Genomic DNA, 25,332 nt, shown 5'->3' with positions numbered 1-25,332 from the left:
TCTGGCTCTTTTGAATGCTGCTGTGAACATTGTGTACAAGTTTTTCTGGACATAATTATGTTTTCATTTCTCTCGGGTATGTACCTAGGATTGGGATTGCTGGAATACATGCTAACGAAACTCTGTGTTGGAACGACCAAACTATTTGCCAGACCAGCTGTGTTCTTTTTGTCTTTTCTAGGGCCTCTCCCGTGGCATATGGAGGTTCCCAGGCTAGGGGTCTGATCTGAGCTGTAGCCCCTGGCCTCCGCCAGAGCCACAGCAACGCGGGATCCGAGCCGCGTCTGCAACCTACACCACAGCTTGTGGCAACGCCGGATCCTTCACCCACTGAGCAAGGCCAGGGATGGAACCCGCACCCTCACGGTTCCTAGTTGGATTTGTTAACCACTGAGCCACGACGGGAACTCCAGAGCGGCTGTGTTCTACCAGCAGTGTGTGACGGTTTCACTTTTCTGCACATCCTTGCTGACACTTGTGACCCTCCATCTTTATGTTAAACATTCTAGTGGGTGTGAGGCAGCATCTCATTGTGGTTTTAATGTACATTTCCCTCTTAGCTAATGATGTTGATCATGTTTTCATGTGTGGCTTCTTGATTATACATTTTAAAGGCATACAGAGGAGTTCCCGTCGTGGCGCAGTGGTTGGCGAATCCGACTAGGAACCATGAGGTTGCGGGTTCGGTCCCTGCCCTTGCTCAGTGGGTTAAGGATCCAGCGTTGCCGTGAGCTGAGGTGTAGGTTGCAGACGTGGCTCGGATCCCGCGTTGCTGTGGCTCTGGCGTAGGCCAGTGGCTACGGCCCCCATTCGACCCCTAGCCTGGGAACCTCCATGTGCCGCGGGAGTGGCCCAAAGAAATAGAAAAAAGACCAATAAAATAAATAAATAAATAAAAGCATACAGAACATTAGTATATATTGTTTCTCAATACATATCTATATAATCAAAGTATTAAAAAAGGGAAGAGATGAGAGGGTGGTGCTTTAGGTATATTTTTATCATTTTGCTTCTTAAAGCAAAGAAAGGCATGATACTAGTAAGTCAGATACTAGCATTTGTTAAATCACTGTGGTAGATAGAGTTGTTTGCTACATTATTTCTGTGTATATGTGTATAAAAACATCTCTCTATTTATAAATAAAAGCAGCTACGGAAAATGGTAGCTGATGTGGTGAGAGTAGAAAGTTCTTCTGAGGAAGAATAAAAAAATGGAAATCCCAGGAATGCTTTGGTGCATGCTTTCATTTTGGTGAGATATGCAAAACAGGAAATAAAGATTGGTCAAAAAGGCATAAGTTAAGACTCATTTATTACTACAGATAACCAAGTAAGCGTTGTCAACAACGTCAAATTTTGTGGAGATGGAGGGGATTTGGTCTTGTTCAAGAACAGCAACAGAACCTTTTTGTTTGATAATCAGCTCATTAATATTCTCAGAGGATGGAGTTTTGATTTGAGAAGTAAGGTTCAAATTTCACTTTTGGGAGGGAAGCAATATTTGCCACGTGAGATAGAGTAAAACACATTAAGAAGATTATCAGTGAATTGAAGCAGAGAAATAAGGCAATAGCCGAAAAGGAAAGATGGAACAAAGAACTTTTTATTTTTTCAATGGCCGTACCTATAGGCAGGGATTGCATCCCAGACACAGATGCAGCAACGCTGGATCCTTTAACCCGCTGCACCTTGAACCACTGCAGTCAGGTTCTTTACCTACTCCGCCAGAGCAGGAACCCCACAGAGAACTTTCTTTAGTGTTGCACATCCAAACTTGGCGCAGGACTTGACCATCATTCATGTGAACAGCTTGGAATTTCTAAGTGGCACCACAGCAACACTGCTCTGATTTAGGAACTGGAGAGCGACTGCTACTTTATTCATGTCTCCTCTCCTTCCTCCCTTGTTAAAAACATTATATTTGCATATATGGCTCTTTCTCTTTCTAGCTCTTCAGATCCTTTGGGTGAGGGAGTAATGGGTGATTCATCTTTGTGCCACTGCCAAGCACAGTATTTTGCATATGGTAGACGCATGAATAATATACCTTAGTTAAAAAAGGAACAGCTTTATTTAGCGTGGAGAGATCTTAGGGGAAAGCCATCAAAAAGCTGGAACAGTTGCATGAGAGAATGTGTACAAAGTGCCCACAAAACACCCAACTCATGGTCTATATGTGTTAGTATTTCCTCATGGCTCTCGCCCTCCCAGCTATCTGAGAGGAAATAATTGAGAGAAACCAATCTTGGAAACTCAAGTTGACAGGGTCCAGATTTTAAAGAGAGAGGTATGGAGAGAGGGGGCAGAAGCCAGCACTGGCATAGAGGAGGAATGGTGGCAGGGCATGGTCAGTGCCCTCGGTGGGCTGACCTGAGGTCCTACACTGATGGAGGCAGCCATGCGGCATTTTGAAGAGAATGAATAGCATTTGGAATATCTTTGTTTGAGCAAGAAAGTAAAAGCCAGTTGACTCAATGGGTTGTCCAGTAACATTGAGAGTTCACTTGAGTTTAGACAGTATGCATGATGAGGTGTTTGCTAATAGGCAATTTTTAGGCTTTGGAAGTTGGCATTGAAGAAAAGCAGCCAGAAAGTGTGATACAAGGGAGGGGATTCCCAGGGCTGTAAATGAAAGATTGGGTGGAGACATGGTAATTTCCTTGGAGAAGTTTGAACAGTACCCATGTGATAACTCTTTTAACCTATTTTAGTAGAATATAGGACTCAGGCTGAAGAGTCGAAGGAAGATCCCTGCTCGGCAAAAGAACTTACCAATAATTAGAGCCATCTGATATTGTAATGCATTATTTTGAGAGAGAGAGACTTTCCTGTTGGGGGAAGAATTCGGAGAGAAGGGGCAGGCTGTGAAGATGGAAGGTCTGACTGCATGTCAATGGAAAAAATCTTTTAAACATGTAGGGTGTTAAAAGGTTTTATGACCAAAAGGTTAATGGGTAAGAAGATCTAGTTTTTAGTTTAAGAGCAGAAAAAAAAAATGGTGATGATGAGGTCAAGCTAGATTGGGCATCAGTTGTAGCCAGAAAAGAGCCAAAGATCTAAGTAAGACATTGGGAAATATCCATGCCATAGTTGCAAGCTTTTTTTTCACTCTTAGCATTAACAATGTGGTCTCATCACTTGTATCTCCCATGACTTGCAGTCATGCTTAACCAGCCTATCTTACTTAGTAGTACCTTTGGGCTCCATGTGTTTTTACTCTGATTTAAATTTCATTTTATTTATATTTATTAATTTTGTTTTTGTCTTCTTAGAGCTGCAGCCGGGGCATATGGAGGTTCCCAGGCTAGGGGTCTAATCGGAGCTGTAGGCACCGGCCTACGCCAGAGCCACAGCAACGCGGGATCCGAGCCGCGTCTGCGACCTATACCACAGCTCACGGCAGCGCTGGATCCTTAACCCACTGAGCGAAGCCAGCAATTGAACCCGAGATCTCATGGTTCCTAGTCGGATTTGTTTCCACTGCACCATAACGGGAACTCCTAAAATGTCATTTTAGAGTGAATTAACTTTGAAATAAAAGCCAAGGTGTTTTAAATTTATTTGTGGATTTCACATGTTACATGTGAACACTTTAAATACATTTCCAGTTTTTGCATGAGTTTTTCCCCCACTGGCATCAATCAACAGATTTTTGATTTTGAGTGAAGATTATTATTAAGTAAATTTTTCTGATTTTTACTGAAAATTCTGAAATAATTCTTGTTTCCCAAGTGCCCCCTGCCCCTCTTTGTAACAGAAAGATCATAGTGGTTTTAGCAGTTTTACTCATCCCATGGAGAGAATGTCATCAAGCGTCCCATGAAGTCTGGGACAAAGGACAATAATTCACACCGAATTCACCTATTGGTTTCTTTCTGGCTCAGTGTTTAACATATTTATGTCATAGGCTGTGATCATTTGGATCCCCAACTCAACCTTTTTTTTTTTTTTTTTTTGATGTAGTACATTAGTGTCTAGAAATTTAGTATTGATTACTGTGGTTGCTCTGTCTTCATCTGAATGTGAAAGGAATGAGCAAGTAGCTTAGATCAGAAGGTTGGCCAGTTAGCTCTTTTTGCTTGCTAAGTTTGTGTCGGTTTCTAGAGAACACTGAACAATGTGCCTCTTTAGTGTTGTACTGCAAAGATACTATTTAATTAAAGTCAGGGTTTTCATGAAAAAACAATGCATTAGAAATTACTAAGACCAATATCGAAGATGTACACAGGTTGGTGAAGTGCTGGAGAGGAAAAAAAGGGGGGGTCAGTCAGTACATTGATTCTTGTGGGGTAGGGCTGGGGGCTACAGTCTTCAAGAAGCCACAGCAGAATCTCTGGTCAAAACTTTTCTAAACATGGAGTTCCCATATTTTGAGGACCTGACGTTGGGTGTGGGTTCAATCCCTGGCCTGACTCAATGGGTTAAGGATCCAGCATTGCCATAAGTTGCGGCATAGGTCACAGATGTGGCTCGGAATCTGGTGGCTGTGGCTGTGGCTGTGGCGTAAGCCACAAGTGCAGCTCTGATTTGACCCCTGACCTGGGAACTTTCATATGCTGCAGGTGTGGCTGTAAAAAGAAAAAACACTTTTATAAATACGCATGATCCACTTCCTGAACTTGTGCTCAAGCTGTCACTCCAGGGAGTCTACCTTTTCTTTAATCCTGCTTTGAATCAGTATATATACTCATTACCTGTAACTGCAGTTAGGATTATTATGATTATTAGATATGAGGTCAATTAAGAGCCACAATGCTGGTGAATATCCTCTGGGGCTGGGAGACCATTGTAATTGATTGCCTCGCTCTTTCATAGCAACTCTTATGTAGGATATAGGATTAGATAAAGTCCTCGTACCTGATAAGCTTGTAGGATTTTAATTAAAAATGAAAAAAGAATGGACATTTGTGGGGAAATATTGTAAGGGTAGATATTTTCAGTGTTGAGAAAAAGATCATCCTTGCCTATGTTTAGTTGTGCTGTTTAATGTGAAAAGCAGTTTAGTAGGACCTTCCTGGCATGAGTGAATTCAAGGGGTTTTGTGCAGCGGAAGAGACTCCTAATAGCTCATTGCTAGCAGCAGGGTGTCGAGGCAGAATTAAAGAAGGTAGAAAAGTGATTTAAGGAAAATAACAAGGTGGTTTTCACATGAAGGACGCCAGAGCAGTCCTTCATGTGAAAGTTTTGGAACATTTTGGTGGCTATGGAATAACAGGACAGGGGCACATGAGCTGCTGTGTGGCCCCAAGGCCTGGCAATATGACAAGGAATAACAGGAAAGGAGGCTCATAGCCTAGAACAGATGAAAGGCTTACTTAATATGCAAGTCTGACTTTCCCCACTTCTGCACCTTGGTAGTCATCATTGGAAGAACGAAGGAGGAAGTTTCCTGGATGCAGATGGTCAAAAGGTACAGACTTGCAGTTATCAAGCAAGTCAGTCCTGGGATGTAACGTGCAGCGTGGTGACTATAGTTGACAATACCGTGCTGCCTATTTTAAAGTTGCTAAGAGAGTAGATCTTAAAAGCTCTCGTAACACAAAAATTGTAACTCTGTGTGGTAATGGATGTTAACTAGACTTCAGTGATTCTGCACACAGTCAATTATATTTCTTTTTTTTTTTCTTTTTTTGCCTTTTCTAGGGCTGCACCTGCAACAGGTAGAGGTTCCCGGGCTAGGGGTCTAATCGGAGCTGTAGCCACCAACCTACGCCACAGCCACAGCCACAGCCACGCCAGATCTGAGCCGCATCTGCGACCCACACCACAGCTCACGGCAATGCCGGATCCTTAGACCACTGAGCAAGGCCAGGGATTGAACCCACAACCTCATGGTTGCTAGTTGGATTCGTTTCTGCTGCGCCACGACGGGAACTCCATTTTTTTTGTTGTTGTTGTGTTTTGCAATTATATTTCAATTAAAGTTTTTTTTAAAAAAAGTTTTGAGAACCAGCTGTAGAGAAATTTACCCCCTGCCTGTGGTGTTTTGCTGTGAAAGAGATTTATCAAGGAAATTGAAGCCTCAATGACTGCTATCAGGAAGGTAACAGGTGTATGATCATACACAGCCAGTCCGCAGGTATTTATTGAGTACTGTCGTAAGAGCCTTGGTGCATGTGGTTGGTGTTTTAAGAAGATTGTAGTCCGATTGGGACAAGAGCAACTTGAAAGGTCCGCCCAAACAGAGGACAGCACATGTTGGTATCAGATGAAGGCTTTTGCTGTTCAGACGGACAGTCCAGGGCTCAGGCCCCATCCCAGACCTACCAAACTCTGTTGGTTTTCTGTGGCTGCCTTGCAAATGACCACAAGCTCAGTGATGCGAAACAGCACACGGATTTATTACCTTACAAGTTCTCTGGGTCAGCGGTCCTGGCAGCCGAGCTGGCTCCTCTATCAGGGTCTCTCACCAGGCTGCAGTCCAGGTGTCGGTCAGTGCTGGGTTTGCCTCAGGACCCAGTGGGAAAGAGGTTGCTTCCAGCCTTCTTTGATGGTCGGTTGAGTTTCGTTTCATTGCTGCTCCAGGATTCTTGGCAGCTTGCTTCTTCAAAGCCAGCTGACAGTGGAGACTGACGGACTAATAAACGGTTCCCTCTCAACACAGTCTTATATAATGTTACGTAACATCCTGTCATCTTTACCACATTCTTCTGGCTAAAAGCAAATCGCAGGTCCCTCCCACACTCAAGGTGGGAGGGGGATTATAGAAAAGTGTGGGTACCGGGAGCCGAGGGCGGCGTGAGGGCCGTCTTCGAGTTTGTCTTCAACACCTACTAACTCAGTGTCTACACGGAAACTGTATTCCCCAGGCAATGACATTTTGAAAAGCTGTGTTCTGGATGGTTGGTGCCAGAGGAGTTTGATTTAGAGAGAAGACGATTCTTTGGGCCTGGCTTAGCCAGGTGTAGACGTCTATGACCAAGATAACTTGCTGTGTAAAGGCTTATCCACGTCGGAGAGGTTACCCCATCTGCCACCACTTCCCCCGAGGTCACCACCTCCGGTTAGTGTCGTGTTTTTGACGTTTGTGATGTGGTCAGACGCTTCTCTCTGAGTAAGTCTTTGAATTCCTGACTTTGACTTTTTGGAAAGAAGTGGTGGTTCTCCTTTATTCCTTTTTGGTCGTGGGAGTTGGTGAGTCGTGGGACGTGGGGATTTCTCCCTGCCCTAATAGGAAAGTCATGGCCTGTCTTTGGCCTCCGTGCCCTTGGAGGTGAGTCCCGTCCTTCCTCTCTTAGAGGGTGAGTGTGTGAGTTGAATGAGTTAAAGGACGTGAAAGTTCTTGGTAAAGTGTTCAGACTGTTGGCGTGAACTCCTGTGGCAGATGCCACATTCACAGCGCTGCTCTCTGCCCACGGAAGCGGGTGCCTGAAAGTCCTGACTGTCCCTTGGTCATGTTTATCAGAGCAGGGGTGGACACCTGACCCAGACAGAGCCGCGTGCGTTCTCCATCTGCAAATTTGAACTTGGAACCAAAAGATGGCCATTCTGGCCTTGCTGATCTAGGGTAAAGGGATGAGAAAGCTCGGAAGCTTTAGTGCAGCTGTTTTCTAGTCTGTGACGTGAGTGACAGAGAACTCTTGTCACAGAGGGAAGAGAGAAATTAGACTTTCCGAGCAAATCAGAAGACCCACTCCTAGAGGTCCTTTCTGCTTCCCATTGCCTGCTTGCTTTTCCTGGTTCTGGCTACATTTTGGCCCTTGAGTTGTATACCACACCTCTAAATTTGTATGATTGATTCCCCTCTTTTTTGTTTAAGCTATGTTGCGTTATTTTCTGTTACTTTTCAACAAGAACGCTGAAAAGAGGGCCCAAGGAGTATGGTAGTTAAACGTTTGTTTTCTTAAATCCCTTAACTGCGTATTCCTTTTTCTCCCCTCAGGTCTATGGAGTTCATTTTCAAAGGCCAATTATATTCCTTCTTTTATTGAACCATCATTGAGTACTTTTTCAGGGCACTTTAGAGATGTGAGATGCAGAAACATGATCCTTGCCCTCAAGCAATTGTTAATTTACTGATGGAGATGGACATGCAAATGACCACCTCTGATATTAGGAAGGAGAAAGGAAGAAGCCTCTGTGTAGCTCATATGATGTGATCTGTATCTTTTGCTTGATAGCCTTACTTAACGGCCATTGAAAAATTTCATTTTTTGTTTGTTTGTTTGTTTGCAAGTAGCCAGCCCTTTTGTCTCTGATGGTAAGGTTGTGACTCATGCTTCTGGACCCCCACCCCCCCCACCCCATGCCTCTGAGCCCTGCAAGCAGCTCAGGCAATCAGGCCACATATGCCTTTCTTTATTAGAGTAGATAGCAGAAATCACAACCATGTAGGCAAAGCTGAAAGCGGGTCACAACAGAGGCTCAGATCTGAGATTTTAGGAAAAAACCAAAAAACTTGGTCAGGGAAGTTCTTTGCTCTCGAAGGATAACCGAATTACCCTTACCTGGGGGTGATTTGAACATTTCCATATTTAAAAGTTGGTCTTAGAGGCTCTGTGTTCCTAATAACTTGCATTACGTATAAAAGAGTGCTTATGTAATTTGTGGTAAATGCCAGAAAAGGTACTTCATGTAAGATCTCTGTGTTCCCCATAGTTTGCATTATGTAATAAAAAGGGTACGTACACAGTTTGCATTGCATCATAAAAGGTTGCCCGATATAAGAGTTGTGTTCCCTCTAGCTTGCAGTACATAATAAAATGGGTGTATAAATTAGGTAGAAGTCAGTGGAATTAGAGCTAAACAGCAGAGGGCTGATTTTTAGAACCACATTTTCCTCACATGGAGGTTATATAGGTTATATGTTTTATAGGCTTCTGCAGTTCTTCAAAATGACCCAGTTCAGAATGACATTCAACTAAGCTGATTGAAGTGAGCATTGGTGAAAAGTCCCTTGGGGAGTTATGGACAGTTAAAAAAAAAACAGGAATCTCATTATTTTTAACAAAATAGAAAAAAAATCTGTAGAAAGAATTTTGGAGAAATACGTGAAGCTTTATCTTACTAAAGAAGTTGTGGGAAATGCTTATTTTGATTTTGATTTTAGTGCTGTATCCATGGCACATGGTGGTTCCCAGACTAGGGGTGAAATTGTAGCTGCAGCTGCCAGCTTATACCACGGCAGTGCTGGATCCTTAACCCGCTGAGCAAGGCCAGGGATCCAACCTGCATCCTCATGGATACTAGTCAGATTCCTTTCCACTGAGCCACGAGGGGAACTCCAGAAACGCTTATATTTTGAAACGAAAAGGAACTAATTAGTCTTATTTTGAAAATATCATTAGGGAAAATAATAGAATTAATGAAATAACCCAAGGATGAGCTGAATAATTTTCTTTGAAGTGAGAATTCTTCTGGAGATAATTCTAAAATTGTTTTGGAGACTCGATAGTACAAAGGAGTGAAACCACAGGTAAAACCAATGCGGGCTTACACCTTGTATCCTTTTTTTCTTGTCTTAGACAAGGCATATGTAGGTTTTTTTTTTTTTTTTTACCGTACTCTATCTTACCTTTACATCATTTTGCTCATTTTGTAATTGTGTGTATATGTATGTGCACTCATGCGTGTGCTTACTCATGTGTGCGTGTACGTGTGTACACGTGTATACATGTGTCAGTTCCCTACCAGATGTTAAGCTCATCAAAGATGAGAATCGTGCGGTTACCTTATTTTCCCTAGGTACCCGGTGCCTAGCACTGCCCTTGGACTGTGTTGGCACTTACTAGTTATTGAATGAATGGATATTTATTATTTTTTCGCATAACTCTACACTCGACAAGTATTACTCATACAGAGATATGCCAGAACTATTTATAAGTAACATCATTGTTTGGCCCTTAGAATATTGTCCCTGTGCTGTAAGGTTTATTAGCGCTATGAATGTAGTCAATAATCCGTAAAAACTGTGATCAGCTTGACTCTTATTCTTATATGCTGTCAGAGAGAAGCTAACCTTAAAGCCAGAAAAGAGTTCCGCTGGGGTTTAGCGGGTTAAGAACATGACATAGTGTATGTGAGGATGTGGGTTAAGGATCCGGTGTGGCATAGACCTGCAGCTTCAGGTCTGACTGGACCCCTTAGACTGGGCACTTCCATATGCCACAAGCACAGCCCTAAAAGAAAACAGAAGAATAAGAGAAAGGGGATCAGCAGTTGGGACATTTATCATCTTGAACCCGCGACTTAGCAAATGACTACCGAAATTCTCTGGGAACGAAGCTTCTAGTGACTAGGTTGGCCGGTGCCTAGACAAGGTTAAGGGAGTTCTCACAGCCACAGACTAAGTCAGTGGTGGTAGCAATTCCAGTGAAGGAAGCGAAGTTGTTTTCCCAGGGCCGGAGCTCGGGTATGGGGCAAGGAGACCCTGGCACAGTGCCCTTCAGGGGAGGGGAATGTGCTCCATGAATTCTGGTTGTGGGTCCCTAGGGAGGAGGCCTTTGAGGATAGTGTGCTGCAGAGGACTAGGGGACGTGGGTAGGGGGGGTGCCCTTTCAAGGGAGGACGGGGTTTTAGTAGTTGGAGTTCTTGCTGATTGTGCCCCTCCCCCACCGCTTTCCCTTAGGCGTTTCCTCTGTTCCTGGTGATGCTTTTTGCATGGAACACAAGTCACTGGTCCACAAGGCTGCCTGGATAGTAGAGCTGTTAACTGAACTGACCTTGGGTTAATTCCACGTTCCTGTTAATGTTGGTGACATCGTGCCCCAGTTGGGGGTTAGGTCTGGAACTGTAACCACCGCAACAACAGTTCTGTGTTATGCCTGCAGATGGCTCTGCGTCTGTCAAGGAAAGAGCAAGATAAATATTTTCTTATAAATAAATATAAAAGGAAGAGTTAAAAACACTTATTGTTTAAAAACCAAGCTGATAAGCATATTACATTGTCTGAGGCACCAGAAGTAAGCAAATTAATTACATGCAAATAACTGTTGCTCATGAAGTGTGGGATAATAATAGTATCTGTTTGGATGTTTATGGTAAGTTTATTTACATGGCTCAATTTTCTGCTAATTTTCCTGTGGAAAATGATAAATACTTGGTTGCTTTTGCCTTTCTTCCAGAAATACTTCATAGAAATTGTGGAAACTGTTACTTTGTCTTGCTATCATTGCCTTGCCAAGGGCAATTCTCAAGACAGTATTTGTGTACACATGGTGAAGGAAGAACTGTTAATTGCATGTGGGGTTTTTTCTGCCTTAAACAAGTGGCCGCCATCGTAAGCTTCATTACATAATACACAGGGTTTTTTGTTTCTTCTTTTTAGGGCTGCACTTGTGGCGTATGGGAGGCATATGGAAGTTCCCAGGCTAGGGGTCGAATCGGAGCTACAGATGCTGGCCTATGTCACAGCCACAGCAACGCAGGATCTGAGCTGCATCTGCGACCTACACCACGGTTCACGGCAACACCTGATCCCCGACCCACTGAGTGAGGCCAGGGATCGAACCTGCATCCTCATGGATACTAGTCGGATTCATTTCTGCTGCACCACAATGGGAACTCCAACACGCAGGTTCCTATTATTGAATGGATTATTGCACTCATGTACTTCAGTTCGGATTGACTTTCTGTTGATCTTTTCTCATGAACATCTTTGGATGTCAGCTTCTTGGTAAAAAACTTCAGACGTTTCCTCTCTTAGGGCCACACAGGGAATCGACTGGTTTGTATTGACGGTGTGATCCATGGTGGGGGTCTCTGCCTTTTCTGCCCATGAGTGGTTGGGTTCGTTTTGAAAAGGTGTCTCTAAACTCTGCCCCATGCTCCCCACACTTGGAAGAGCCCGCTGTCTCCTGCGGCGCGTCTCCACGCTCCTGGGCGCCTCTTCCTTGAGGGACATCAAGGTGAGGAGACGAGCTCTTTCATTCTCTCAAGATAATCCGTTCTTGTGGGCTGTTCGCTTGGATTGTGTATCAGATGCCGCATAAGCGAGGGCGCATTTTGGTAGGGATAAGGAATAGCTATTTTTCTCTCCGACCTTCCAGGCTGGGCTTATCCACGGAATGCCTTCCTCGATCGGGCGATTCCCACTCCCACCAAGCTGCTGTCTTGTTGGCTCTCTTTGTGCTGGGTCTCAGGCATTTTGCTCACCTCTGTGCATTTTCATCAACAATCTTGACATTGTGCCATCATTTTGGAACTACTATCCTAATGGCATACCGCTCTGTGTGGTTATTCATCCCCTACTGTTTGTAAAACAGGAAGTAGAACAGAAGTGGACTTTTGCTGTAATTTTTTGCTAGAGAAGGGATTGTAGCATCTAGTCAAAAAGGAAAACAGGGAGTTCCCGTCGTGGCGCAGTGGTTAACGAATCCGACTAGGAACCATGAGGTTGCGGGTTCGATCCCTGCCCTTGCTCAGTGGGTGAAGGATCCGGCGTTGCCACAAGCTGTGGTGTAGGTCGCAGACGCGGCTCGGATCCCGCGTTGCTGTGGCTCTGGCGTAGGCCAGTGGCTACAGCTCCGATTCAACCCCTAGCCTGGGAACCTCCATATGCCGCGGAAGCGGCCCAAGAAATAGCAACAACAACAACAACAACAACCAAAAAAAAAAAAAAAAAAGAAGGAAAACAGCGTTTTATATCTGGAATTCGTTTGTGTTCGTTCCTCTCCAACCTCATTTTGCCATCTAGTGGTGACATGTGGGTTGGGGTGTGGAACATGGTGGGGGGGGCCTAGGAAGGGCGAACCCTTGAACTCTGGAAATGAAGATCGTGCCTTGGGGGACTCTGTCTGCTAGTCCTCCCCATCGATTGCCAGCGTAGAGATTAGACTTCGAAAGGCTGGCGGCCAAATATTTTCTTACTATGTTTCTGGAGGGTGAGGGCAGTACACCCACGCCCACCGCTCGGATCCACTCTTCCGCTGTACCTCCTTTCAGATTGAGGTTCCCAGGTAGAGAAATGATAGTACCTTTCCTAATCCTGATTAAAAGAAAGAGAAAACTCAGTGGGTAGTTGTTGAGGAGAGAATTAGTCTCCTTATTACAGAGAACATGAGAGACATAACCACCTCGTGTTGGCAAATTATTTGCTTTCAGTCTGTGATGCTTTCAGGAGTTTGAGGAAAAGGGTATTGAACCGCTCAGCTTATGACTGATGAGATCACGGTGAAAGTGCTCCAGCCTCATGGAAGCTTAAAATGCAGTGCTCAGAATTGCTGGATCATACCTGACAGTGATTTGTATGTCTACGGATTATTAAACCTCAGCAAAGAGAAGGTCCTGGTTGAAAATTTGCCAGTTTTATTCCCTTGGTTTGATGTGAGGAGCAAGCAGCTGTCCTTTCTGGGGTCTTGTGTTGTAGAATGTAAATTGCTCAACCGCAGGTGAGTTTCTACCAAACTGAGCTGTGGAGAGGTCTCCCCTCTGGGGCTTCTCAGAGAATTAACTAACATGTCCTTCACCTTTGACTTTGCCCTTTGCGGACATCTAAGTGCCATTTGTTATTCCAAGCAGCCATAGCCTGGGCCACACACTGGAGCACCTGCCCTGGAATGGTCAGGAGGAAGCAACTCAGAACAAATGGTAATGACTCTACGCTGATATTTGATGTTGATGATGCAGGCCCTCATACAGTTCTTCTAAAAATCCCCGAAGCTTCTGAAGGTTTGGCTCAGTATGCACCAACTTCATGTTCAGAAATAGGCTCCTGTGGCATTTATAGGCCCAGAAACGGATTTAGTACTTGTGGTTTTAAGACTTGTTTCATATAATTTCCGGGTTCCTTCAGCTTCATTCTGTGTCAGTGTGTTGTCGTGTTACTCCACAAACGTTTTATTGGTGCTTATTGTGTGTATTTAGTTCTAATTTGGGTTTTACCAGGGCTTACAGTTCATTTGGAGGTGTCTCCGTCATGGCTCAGTGGTAATGAACCTGAGTAGGATCCATGAGGATGCAGGTTCGATTCCTGGCCTTGCTCAGTGGGTTAAGGATCTGGTGTGCCGTGAGCTATGGTATAGGCCGCAGGTGCGGCTCAGGTCTGGCATCGCTGTGGCTGTGGTATAGGCTGGCAGCTGTAGCTCTGATTCGACCGGGGAACTTCCATATGCCACAAGCAGGGCCCTAAAAAGCATGAAAAGGAAAAAAAAATTAATTTTGGTATCATCATCATTTTTGTGCTTTATCTCGTCCTCTTTTTCACTAACCAAGAGTTATTTTATAAATATTATATAGATGTGGATACCTGAAAATCTTGATTTGATAGGGGTCAAAAGCTGTTTAAGGGGGATGGTAGGACCGTTGACAGCTTGGAAAAGCAAGAGAGGCAGGGGAAGTATAAACCAGGAGAGAGAGAACTTGAGAACGGGAATTGAAATAACGAACGATAGGGATTAAGGAAAACAATGATGAAGGAGAAAGAGTATATTGATGTAATTGGTGCAAGGGTTCTAGAGCAATGATGTCTTAGGCTAGAATATTAGGGAAAGAATTGATAGAAACCTGGCTTTTCAAGTCTTTTAAGCACCTTTAACAGTGTTTGCCTCGGACCTAAAATAATGAGCCAAGTGTCAAATGGGCTTTGAAATCAGAATCTGAATATTTAAGATATTTTACTAGGTATCCTTTCAAGAACATCATCTCCTTTCTATTGCAATAGGCCATTTTCTAAGTTTTGTTAAGGTAACTGATTAGCTATTGGGACCCGTCTTTTTTTCCATAGTTTAAAAAATGTTTCTAGATTTCAAAATTGGGCTGTTGTTCATATACCATAAAACTCACCATTTCGAAGTGTACAGCCAGTGGTTTTTAGTATGTTCCTAGGGCTGTGCATCTGTCGTCTCTGTTGAATTGCAGAGTATGTTCATGATGCATAAAAGGAACCTGGTCATTGGCAGTAACTCGCCATCAGTAGTAACTCCCATTCCTCCCCCTCCTCCACATCTTTTGTCAACCCCGAGTCACTTCCTGTCCCCATGAATTTATCGGTTTTGAACATTTTATATAAATGGAATAGTACAATATGTGATCTTTTGTGCCTGACTTCTTTCAAAGAGCATGGTGTTTACAAGACTTCATCTGTGTTATATCATGTATCAGCACGGCATACCTTTCAATTGTATTCCATTGCGTGGTCATTCGATATTTTCTGTTCACCAGCTGATGGACATCTGGGTTGTTTGCACTTTTTAGCTGTAACAGTGTTATGAGCATTCATGTACAAGGTTCTGCATGAAGATATGTTTATAATTTCAGCATGCCTAGGAAAGGAAGTTTTGGGTCCTTTGGCACCTCTGTGTTTAAACTTTTTGAGGAACTGCCAAACTGTTTTCCAATTGGCTGCACAATTGTATATTCCCGCTATATTGGGCATGTTATTTGAAATTTAACTGACACTCTGATAAAATAAGTTTGGTCTTTATTTCTTGCCCTTTTGGACATCACGTTTACTGGGATGAAGTTATTACCTGAATTTCTGAAAGGTAATAGAATTTTAAAGGTGGAGGGATTCTACTGCATTCATCTTCCCACTGGAATGGACAGTCTGTGAGCTCCCTGACGGAGGTCAGGCACCTTGTTCATTTGCTGTATCCACTCCTCTGAGAGGAGGGCTCTAAAGTTGTGGGAGTTCAGTATATATTTCTGAACGAGTGAATTGTATCAAATATGAACCTCTGTGTTTTTTTAAATTTACTTTTACGGGAGGATAGTTGATTTACTGTGTCGTATTAGTTTCAGGTGTACAGCACAGTGAATCAGTCATCCATATAAATATATCCATTCTTTTTTCCCATATAGGTTATTACAAACTATTGAGTAGATTTTCTTGTGCACTACGGCAGCTTCTTGTTAATCATCTGTTTTATGTAGTAATGTGTGTACATGTTATTCCCATCCTCCCCATTCTTCACTCTCCCCACCTGTTGCCCCTGTGGTGACCATAAGCTTGGTTTTGATATCTGTAAGTTTGTTTCTATTTTTAAAAATAACCTCTTTGATATCATTATTAGATTCCACATGTGATACGTGATATTTGTCTTTCTCTCAGTGCGATAATCTCTGGGTCCATCCGTGTTGGAACAAATAGCATTATTTCATCGTTTTTTATGGCTGAATAATATTCCATTGTATATGTGTACCCCGTCTTCTTTTGCATTTCCCTAAAATGTATGGAATGTGTAATAACCTAGATGGGAAAAGAATCTGAAAAAGAACAGATATATGTATATGTATAACTGATTTACTTTGCCGTACACCTGGAACTAACAAAACTTTCCTTTTTTTTCTTTTTAGTGATTATTTTTTTCCATTATAGCTGGTTTACAGTATTCTGTCAATTTTCTCCTGTACAGCAAGGTGACCCAGTCACATATACATATGTACGTTATTTTTTCTCACATTATCATGGTCATCATAAGTGACTAGATATAGTTCCTGTGCCCTACAGCAGGATCTCGTTGATGATCCATTCCAAAGGCAAGAGTTTGCCTCTATTAACCCCACACTCCCAGTCCATCCCACTTCTTCCCCCTTCCCCTTGGCAACCACAAGTCTATTCTCCTTGTCCATGATTTTCTTTTCTGTGGAAAGTCTCATTTGTGCCATATATTAGACTCCAGATATGTGCTATCATATGATATTTGTCTTTCTCTTTCTGATTTACTTCACTTAGTATGAGAGTCTCTGGTTTGAACGATGTTGCTGCAAATGGCATTGTTTTGTTCCTTTTAATGGTTGAGTAGTATTCTGTGGTGTATATGTACCACACCTTCTTAATGCATTCATCTGTTGATGGACATTTAGTTTGTTTCCATATCTTGGCTATTGTGAATAGTGCTGCAGTGAACACGTGGGTCCATGTATCTTTTTCAAGGAAAGTTTTGTCCAGATACATGCCCAAGAGTGGGATTGCTGGGTCATATGGTAGTTCTGTGTATAGTTTTCTAAGGTACCTCCATACTGTTTTCCCTAGTGGTTGTATAACAGAACTCTCTAAGTCAACTTTATTCCAATAAAATTTATTTAAAACAAAATAAGGAATGTTTCATGACTTTGTGTGTCATCCTTGCTCAGGGGCCATGATAGTGTTCTCCGTACCGTTCCAGTTTTAGCGTATGTGCTGCCAAAGGGAACATCTACGCTGTGTTTTAATGAGAAAAGTGGAGCTCAGAGAAGACAGGTCACAGACTTAATGGCAGAGCGGTAGCTAGAAGTCCTGATTTCCTCGTCAGGATCTTACCATCACCATCATCTCAAATTCACAGTTCTTCCTGAGCTTGGTGGGCCGTTGCTGACCTGGTACAGCATTTTCTGACGGTTTATAACTTTGCTTTGGGGGTTTATTGACATTTAATGAGGGTTTTTGTTCTTGTGAAGTCATTTACATGTTTATTGCTGAGGCCAGCATTCATAAAAGGAGAAAAAACATTTAAATAACTGCATGTTACCTAGGGAAGATAAATTACAGTTGCCTATCAATAAATAGATAACTTTCATAGCTTCCAAGATTATTAGATTGTGGAAGACAGGGAATTTGTTCCCTCCCCTGTGAGCCACTTGCCTTAAAAATTCACAACGAATTATCTGAAAGTGAGAGCAGTTTTGCTATATCTATTTACTGGTATCCTTTTCTTTGTTAATCACCCTTGTAGATGGAAGAATCCATTTTATCAATCTTGCCTCTATACTTTGCTCTTCCAGAGTAATATTTGTATGAATTAAATGTAGCTTAGCGTAAGTAAGCATAGATTAGCCTGTGTCGGAGGCTGTGTTCTCGGAGCCACATTTGCATGTTAAGTGGAATTGTGTGCCATGAAGGATGGGTTTATAGACCGGACCCGCAATGAAGTTGAGAATCGCTGTGCAAAGGTCATAGGTAGAAATCTAGAGCCTTTGAATGCACAGAGTATATATATTACACTTCCTTTTGGCAAAGCCTTTATTTTACAAGGCCTTATGGGAAACAGTCAGTTCAATTACTTTAGTTAAAACTCATTCCAGGAAACAGAATATCAAGACGTTTCTTGAAGGTATTGAGATTTAACCCCTTTCTGAAACTCTTCCTCAGCTGATTGATACCTGGTATTAAAGTAACAGGCTTAATAGATTATTCTGAATTTTGGATGTATTTGTCCAGATCTGTGAGACACATCCTAGGAAGGGTCATAAGGCTTTTAAAGTCCTGATTGTACTTCTGGTCTCTTACATCCCTGTGCTGTTAGGCGTTAAGAGCAAGAAAATGTGAAAGAATTATCTTTTCTGTTCAGGTAAGAAATAAAGGAATTTTTTAGGGATTAGCATGAGGCGGTGGGGAAAAAGACCCAGGGTTTTATTCACAAGATGTATGTTCAAATTTTGATCCTATGCCTAATGAGTTAGGTAGTCTTTAAGTCACAGAGCTTCGCCAAGACTCACTTACTCCTTTGTAAAATAGGGATAATAATTCCTTACGACATGGATTTTGTGTTTGTCGAGGTATTTTATGGTCTTCAGTAGCTGTTAGTGGCATCTGAACTTGGGGCTCCTTGGAGCGCCTTAATAAAGCTTTGTTACATGCATACATATACGGACATACACCCAAGACACACACGCACACATGTGTGTATGTAAGCACATTCCACACCCTCCCCCCCCATATCTTGTTTCTGATAGGATTGAACTGTTTAGGTGGTTGACAAGTTAAATCTTAAATGTATGTGGGTAATCAGAACCTTTGAAAATGATCTTCCATTGTTGTTTACTTTAAAGATTTGTTTATAGCTGCTAGAAATCTGTTTATCAAGTGCTGTGCATTCTCTTCCAGTTTCTGTCAGTGCTACCACTAGTGCTTATATTATCCAAGTTGGAATCTTTTTTACCTTCTCGTTTCTTTGTAATTTTGCTGCTTAGTGGGCTGTTTCTATGGAAAGCTAATACTGCATAAAAGGTTGTTGATGCTGAGGTAAGGTAGACAATTTATTAGTCAACAGATTACTGAGGTGCTAGTACAGCTTTTAATCCTGTCCATTCATACTCAGAAATACAATATATTCCGAATTTAAAGCGTTGTTTAATTCTTATTTTCTAATGGTCCCTTCAGTTGGCAAGCTTCTAAGACTAGTTCTCTTTTATCTTCACGGTATAAGTGACAGGATCTTTGTATTCCATTAACAGCAGGATACCAGGTGTGGGTAAACCAAAAAACCTCTAGCAGCCTGCCTCTGAGGATGTGGTAGCTTGAGTTATCATTTGGTAAATATTCATTCCCAATCCGCTTCCATTCCCAAACCACCCAGCCCTGCCTCTATGACAGCAGTGTGCTTCCTGCTCTCATTGACATTGGGCTTGGACATGTGACTTTCCATGGCCAATGCAGTGGTCACAGATATGCCACTAGCAAAGGCTTGAAATATGCTTGTGCATTTGGGCTTGGTCTTTTGCTGAATCCCAGATAACCAGCATATATGTGAGCAAGAAAGAAATGCTTTTTGTATATTGCTAAATTTTAAGGTGGTTTGTTACTCCGTATTGCTGGGGCAGTAACTAACAGATACAAAGCCGGGGGGGGGGGGGGCTGATTTCTTTAAGATTTTCTTTCATCACTGATGTGGGAGCCTTATGTTTCTCTTTAGAAAAAAAAAAAGACCCCTTATTGTTTGATTGTACCTGTCTTAATGCCAATTTTGTGTCTTCTGGTAACTGACAAAACTGTCCAGGATTGAAAGCCCAGTTAAAAGAAGTGCTTCAGATCTGGAAGAGGGGCGCTGGTTGACCCTGGCTTTCTCTGCAAACCTGTTTTGTACTTGGAAGTGATTTCTCAGAGAAGATAATGGCCATTGGCTCCTTTCTTGTTGGTATTTCCTCCGTGGTGAAAAGGGCAGTGAATACACAAAGATGGTCCCTTTAATTATGGAAAGAGCCTATTAAAATTCCATTTTGTCTTTAGAAGTAAACATACAAAGGCATCTGGAGGAGGCCAAACACCTCTTTAAAATAATGATTGTCTTGGGCTAATTCCTTCACTGTGCCTCCACATCATTAGATGCCAGACCTACTGTGCAGGTTCATTTGCAAACAAAACTGATGGGAGGGGGAGGCTCTGTGCCAGAGACTTCCTGAAAGCAGAGTTGCAGACACCTGCCCATTGTTGAAGCTGGCTACCGTCAACAGTACTGTTATTTATTTTCCCTCTTCCTAGGGGAAAAAAAAAAATGAGAGGAAAAAAGATTGTTTATTTCAAAGGGTATCGGAGCTCATCCTTCAAAAGAGAACACTGAAAAAAGGGGGGAAAAAAAGGATATTGTGTAAAAGCTCAGGAGGTTTTCAGAATTTCCCTTTCTTGCCCGGCATAGACATGATCTTTCCCTTTGCTCTGAGCTCCCCCCTCTGGCATTCTTGGTATATTTCTCTTTCTATTATTACAAACTTCAAAGCTCCCCCACCATGTCATTTTTGCAAGCCCTCTAGACTGAAATATAAGTGCTGGTTCCGACTGCCTTATTTCCTAGAGTTTGGGGCGGGGTGTGGATTAAGGAATGCAGAGGAACTGCCTGGAACATTTATTAACTTTTAATTCAGTGGAGAAAAAAACTGGAAACCCAATGTGCCACTGATGTTGCTTCAAAAAAGATACTTTGAGCTTGTTTAACTATTTTTTAAGGCTTGGGCACCAGGACTGAAATGAGGTGCCTTTTTGCAGACCTCAGGATTGTGCTGTCATAATAGAGCCATATGGCTCTTTGTTTTCCCAATTAAAACTTTATCCTCATGCTTCTTCTCAAATGGCTATCTTTGTTCTGATAAAGACTGATAATAAGTAAACTCCTGTCGGATCATGTTTTCTTTAAAAAGATGGGTAATGCCCAATTATTTAGCGCTGTTTCGGAATCTGATTTTCAGTGTAGCTTACTTTTTCAGGAAACACAGTCTCACGTCTTTAAAGCACCAAAGATTGTGTTTTAACATTGCTTAAATGCAAAATTGTATACAATGCATTTCTCAAATTGGGTCTGCAGGGGAGGGAAAAAAAGTTTTCTTTTACCCTCCTAGGGTCCCTGACTGCGTCCAAAAATGAAACTGACAAAGACGGATTAATAGGAGAAAATCTTCCTCATTTATTTACTGTTCGTTGTATGGAATGTGGGAACCCTTATGTGGAAATGAAGACCCAAAGACCTGGCAAAACCTACTTGCTGTCTTAGATTAGGTCCAACAAAGAGCGGCAAGAACGGCAACTGTGTGAGGGGCCAAAAAAAGATACGAATTATTTTAATCAAGTCTGTGTATATAGAATTATTTCTGTCTCAACTTCCCTTCCTCCCATGGTAAGCATGTTACTCTCCTTCTGGTGGCGAGAGGATGTCTTGCATGTAGGAATTTCCTCTCCTGCCTGTAAGAAAAAGAAGGTAGGCCAGAGTGCTTTTCTTATATTTGCTGTTTTTCAAGTGCCTTTGAGTCAAAAGAGTTAATGTGCCAAAGTGGCATATTTTGAGGTGACACGCTCAGAACTCTTTCCGCTCCTTTTGTCACAAAGTCCCGAGCACATTGGGACTTTTCATGGGGACGATCGAAGGCCATCATTTGAACCCTGTTAGCGGAGGCTTCACTTGAACTCAGCAGCCCTTCCCCTTATCGAGTGTGTTGCTGAGCGCCTGAGGTCGCCTTATCGCCTCTGGAGGCAGGTGCAGTGTTGCCCCCACTTGGAACCAGCCGCACGCACGCTTCCCCTTCTTTCTGTCTCCTTGTCTGCTTTTCAGGCTGTCTGTTTCTGTCTCTTGCTGTGTGGTTGTAGGTTATCACACCTAGCTGCTTACGGTGTCTGTCTCCCACACGATCCTCTTGCTGTCTAAGTTGCCCAACCCCTGTGGTATGAGCTGCAGGGGCAGCAAACAGGGTGGTTGGAATTGATGGAGAAAGAGTAACAGAGTAAACAGAGAAGCACTCTCTGGCATCAGGTGCTTGAGTTTTTAACTGTGAATGTTGAAAATTTTGGCTACGGGGGTGTCCCTTTTTCTCTCCTATCCTTTAAGTTCTCAGTGGTCTAGGTTGCCAGATAAATTAGATATTCTTATGCTGACAGTGGCATGCAAATGATACCTAAAACAGGTTGTATGTAAACACATACGTAAACATACTGCACCTTCCTTGTCCATTTATCCACTGAGGGACACTTAGATTGCAGCATTATTCACAGTAGTCAAGATAGGGAAACGATCTCTTAATTTGTCCTTATTGATCGTTTATTCCTAAGGGTAAGGTTGTTTGAATTATCCTTTTATCCCCCTGTTTTTAGGGCCCCATCTGTGACATATGGAAGTTTCCGGGCTTGGGGTTGAATCAGAGCTGTAGCTGCCAGCCTGTGCCACAGCCATAGATAGCAATTCCAGATAGGAGCTGCCTCTGTGACCTACACCAGAGTGCATGGCAACACCGGATCCTTAACCCACTGAGCAAGGCCCGGGATCGAACCTGCATCCTCATGGATACTAATCAGGTTCTTAACCTGCTGAGCCATGATGGGGGAACGCCTGAATTAAGCAGCTTTTTTTGTCATGTGCTGTTTTAAGGAGATAATTTACTCTTGGCAGTTGTTTTAAATGATAGTGGTACCCTTATATCACATATTGTATATATCCTTCTTGGTATAACAATATATGGTGGTTTTTGAAAGTTTTCTTTTGGCATCCAGATACACTGAGTGGATATGAACTGGTCAAACCTACAGTGGTCTGGGCTCCTTGTACTCCCTTTTCAGTGTCTTCGCCGGTATGTCTTGACCAGCCCATCTGTGCCTCCGAGATCGGCCTTTTGAATGAGGTTTCGATTTTGACTCTCCTCTCCTCTGTAGGTCAGAGCTATTGCTATTCATAGACGTGATATGATTACCTTTCCGTCTGCTTTCTCCTTTGCTCCTCATTTGGCGTTGAGTCATAAATGATGAAACACACTTTCCCCAGAATCGGGACCAGTACTCTTTTTGTTTTTCTCTTTGTCTTCTTTTGCCCGAGAGAAGACAGTTGTGGCCAATTAACGAAAAATGCTTAACATTATTCCATTCATACAAGATGGTCTGCTAGCCCAGTCCTTCTGCACTAATGCTATAGAGGTCAGTTCTAGGGACCTGGTCAGAAGACTAAGACTGACCTGGGGCGTAAACGGTCTTTGTAAGTGTCATGCACCTTTCCTATAGGTGAGTTCAGTGGCCGTCAGTTCAGTTTAATCCGTGCACAGTAATTAATATGTGCTCCCTGCAATGCAGCATGCTTTACACAGACAGATCCCCCCAGATGAAGTCTCCCTCCCCTTTTAATTTAGCTTGTAGGAAATGCAGCAGTTAGTCTTTTTTGCTTATGTTTATAATTGAGATCTTTTCCTATTAGCTTTGTGTCAACCTCCTGAAAGCATATGCCTCTATGTAAATTTGCCTGTCTGCCCTGTCTTTAAATTGAGGCTCAATGAATAAAAATAGATTTGAGTGTTTGTGGCTGGAGGTTTTTTGGAATGTGTGTGCGAGGAACTTCCGTTAATCATTGTTATATAGTGATTGTAATAAAGGTCATTTTTAGGATTTTTGTTTATTTTTGATTTCTCTTTAATCTTAGTGCGTCCCCTAAATACATTTGAGGATTTTTTTTTTTTCAAAAGGAAGCACTGAGAATATCTGTTCAAATTTATAGTACACATAAAATTTTTTTACTTTTATTTTGTATTTCTCCAGGCTATTGTATTTATGTTACTAGAGTTTTTAGGTTTTTATTCTGATTATGGTTTATGATTTAATTATCCACCAGATGTTCAGGCATTTTACCTTTTGCTATGACATCATTTTATACATTGGAGAAAATATGAGTATAGTTGGTACAATTTTCTGCTCAGAAGAAATGGGAAAGTTTGGTTGCAGTCCCTGTCTAGCTCTTTGAATTTATACGTGTTCTACCAGCTGGTGGTCCCTCACTCTTGGCTCCCACCTTAGAGCTGATGTTGGGTGCTGAGGAAGAATGTCTCTGGCCTCATGGAGCTCACAGTCTCTGTGGGAGAAGAGGTCACTGGTTTTACCACCAACTTTTTCTTTCATTTTTTTTTAAAATACTTTTTCCTAGTTTTATTGAGGTATAACTGAGATACAGCACCATATAGGTTTAAGGTGTCGAGCATAATGGTTTGACTTAACGTTGTGAAATTACCACCACAGGACTTCCTGTCGCAGCTCAGTGGAAACGAATCTGACGAGCATCCGTGAGGACACAGGTTCGATCCCTGGCCTCGCTCAGTGGGTTAAGGATCCAGCTTTGCCATGAGCTGTGGTGTAGATCACGGACATGGCTCGGATCTGGTGTTGCTGTGGCTGTGGGGTAGGCTGGTAGCTGTAGCCCTGATTCGACCCCTAGCCTGGGAACTTGTGTATGCTACCAGTGTGGCCATAAAAAGACAATGAAATATAAAGGAACACAGTAAAAAAAAAAATTAATCACAATATGTTGAGTGACCATCCATCATATACAAAATTAAAGAAAAAGTTCCCAGTAAAAATAAGTCTCTGGAGTTGGTCTCTTTAACAACTTTCACATGTAATATACAGCAGTGTGAATTGTATTTCTCATGTTGTACATTACAGTCCTATTTCTTACTGATCTTGTAACTTGAGTGTTTGCACCTGTTGCCTACCTTCATGCAATTCCCCTCCCTCCCAATCCTTCCCCCCATCCTGCCTCCCCCCTCCATCTCTAGTAACCACAAATCTGATCTTTTTTTTTTTTTTTTGGTAAGATTTTAATTTTTTCTATTAGAGTTGATTTACAATGTTCGCTCAATTTCTGCTGTACGGCAAAGTGACCCAGTCACACATATGTATACATTCTTTTTCTCACATTGTCTTTCATCATGTTCTATGAATTTGGAGTTCGTTTTTGAAGTATCATTGACCTACAACCCTTTGTTAGATCCTGACACACAACCTACTGACTCGATAAACATTTCAAACTGATCGCGCAGTAAGTCTAGCTACACGATGTCACCACACAAAGATATGACACAGTTACTGACTGTATTTCCCACACTTTACATTTCATACCCATGACTCATTTATCCCTAATGTCTCTTTGTAACCATTTTAAGATTGATAGGATATTTCATTAGGTAATCCCCCACCCTTCAAATCTTCTGTTTCCCCATTTTTCGGTGATATTTCCATAATGATTGTAAGTGACTCCTCGAGTGTGTGAGTGAAATGCCTTAAGAGGTTTAGCTTCCCATCCTCTGGGCCTACTGATTGGTATGAGTTCAGTTTTGTCAAGTGTTCCCCATCTGCTTTTTGTCAGTCGCTATTTTTGCAAAGTCTTCATTCTCTCTAATTATACAAATATGTCTTCTTCATTTTTCTTGTCAAAGACAAATTAAAAAGAATCAGTTCAGTTT

The 25,332-nt window shown here is 42.3% G+C and overlaps 1 protein-coding gene and 1 non-coding gene across 3 annotated transcripts in view; one reads left to right on the top strand and one right to left on the bottom strand.

Moving 5' to 3' along the window:
* The window catches only part of EXOC4 (exocyst complex component 4), an 808,154-nt gene that overhangs the window by 156,228 nt on the left and 626,594 nt on the right, over nt 1-25,332 (top strand). The gene's annotated exons all lie outside the window — the stretch shown is intronic.
* Nucleotides 16,969-17,073, bottom strand: LOC125117838 (U6 spliceosomal RNA). Its single transcript, XR_007132745.1, has one exon. It is a non-coding gene; the product is annotated as a U6 spliceosomal RNA (small nuclear RNA).

The sequence above is a fragment of the Phacochoerus africanus genome, chromosome 16, assembly GCF_016906955.1.
Source record: "Phacochoerus africanus isolate WHEZ1 chromosome 16, ROS_Pafr_v1, whole genome shotgun sequence".
Taxonomy (NCBI): Eukaryota; Metazoa; Chordata; class Mammalia; order Artiodactyla; family Suidae; genus Phacochoerus; species Phacochoerus africanus.
Note: the sequence above shows the minus strand (reverse complement) of the source record. Positions and strands in the feature narration are given on the sequence as shown.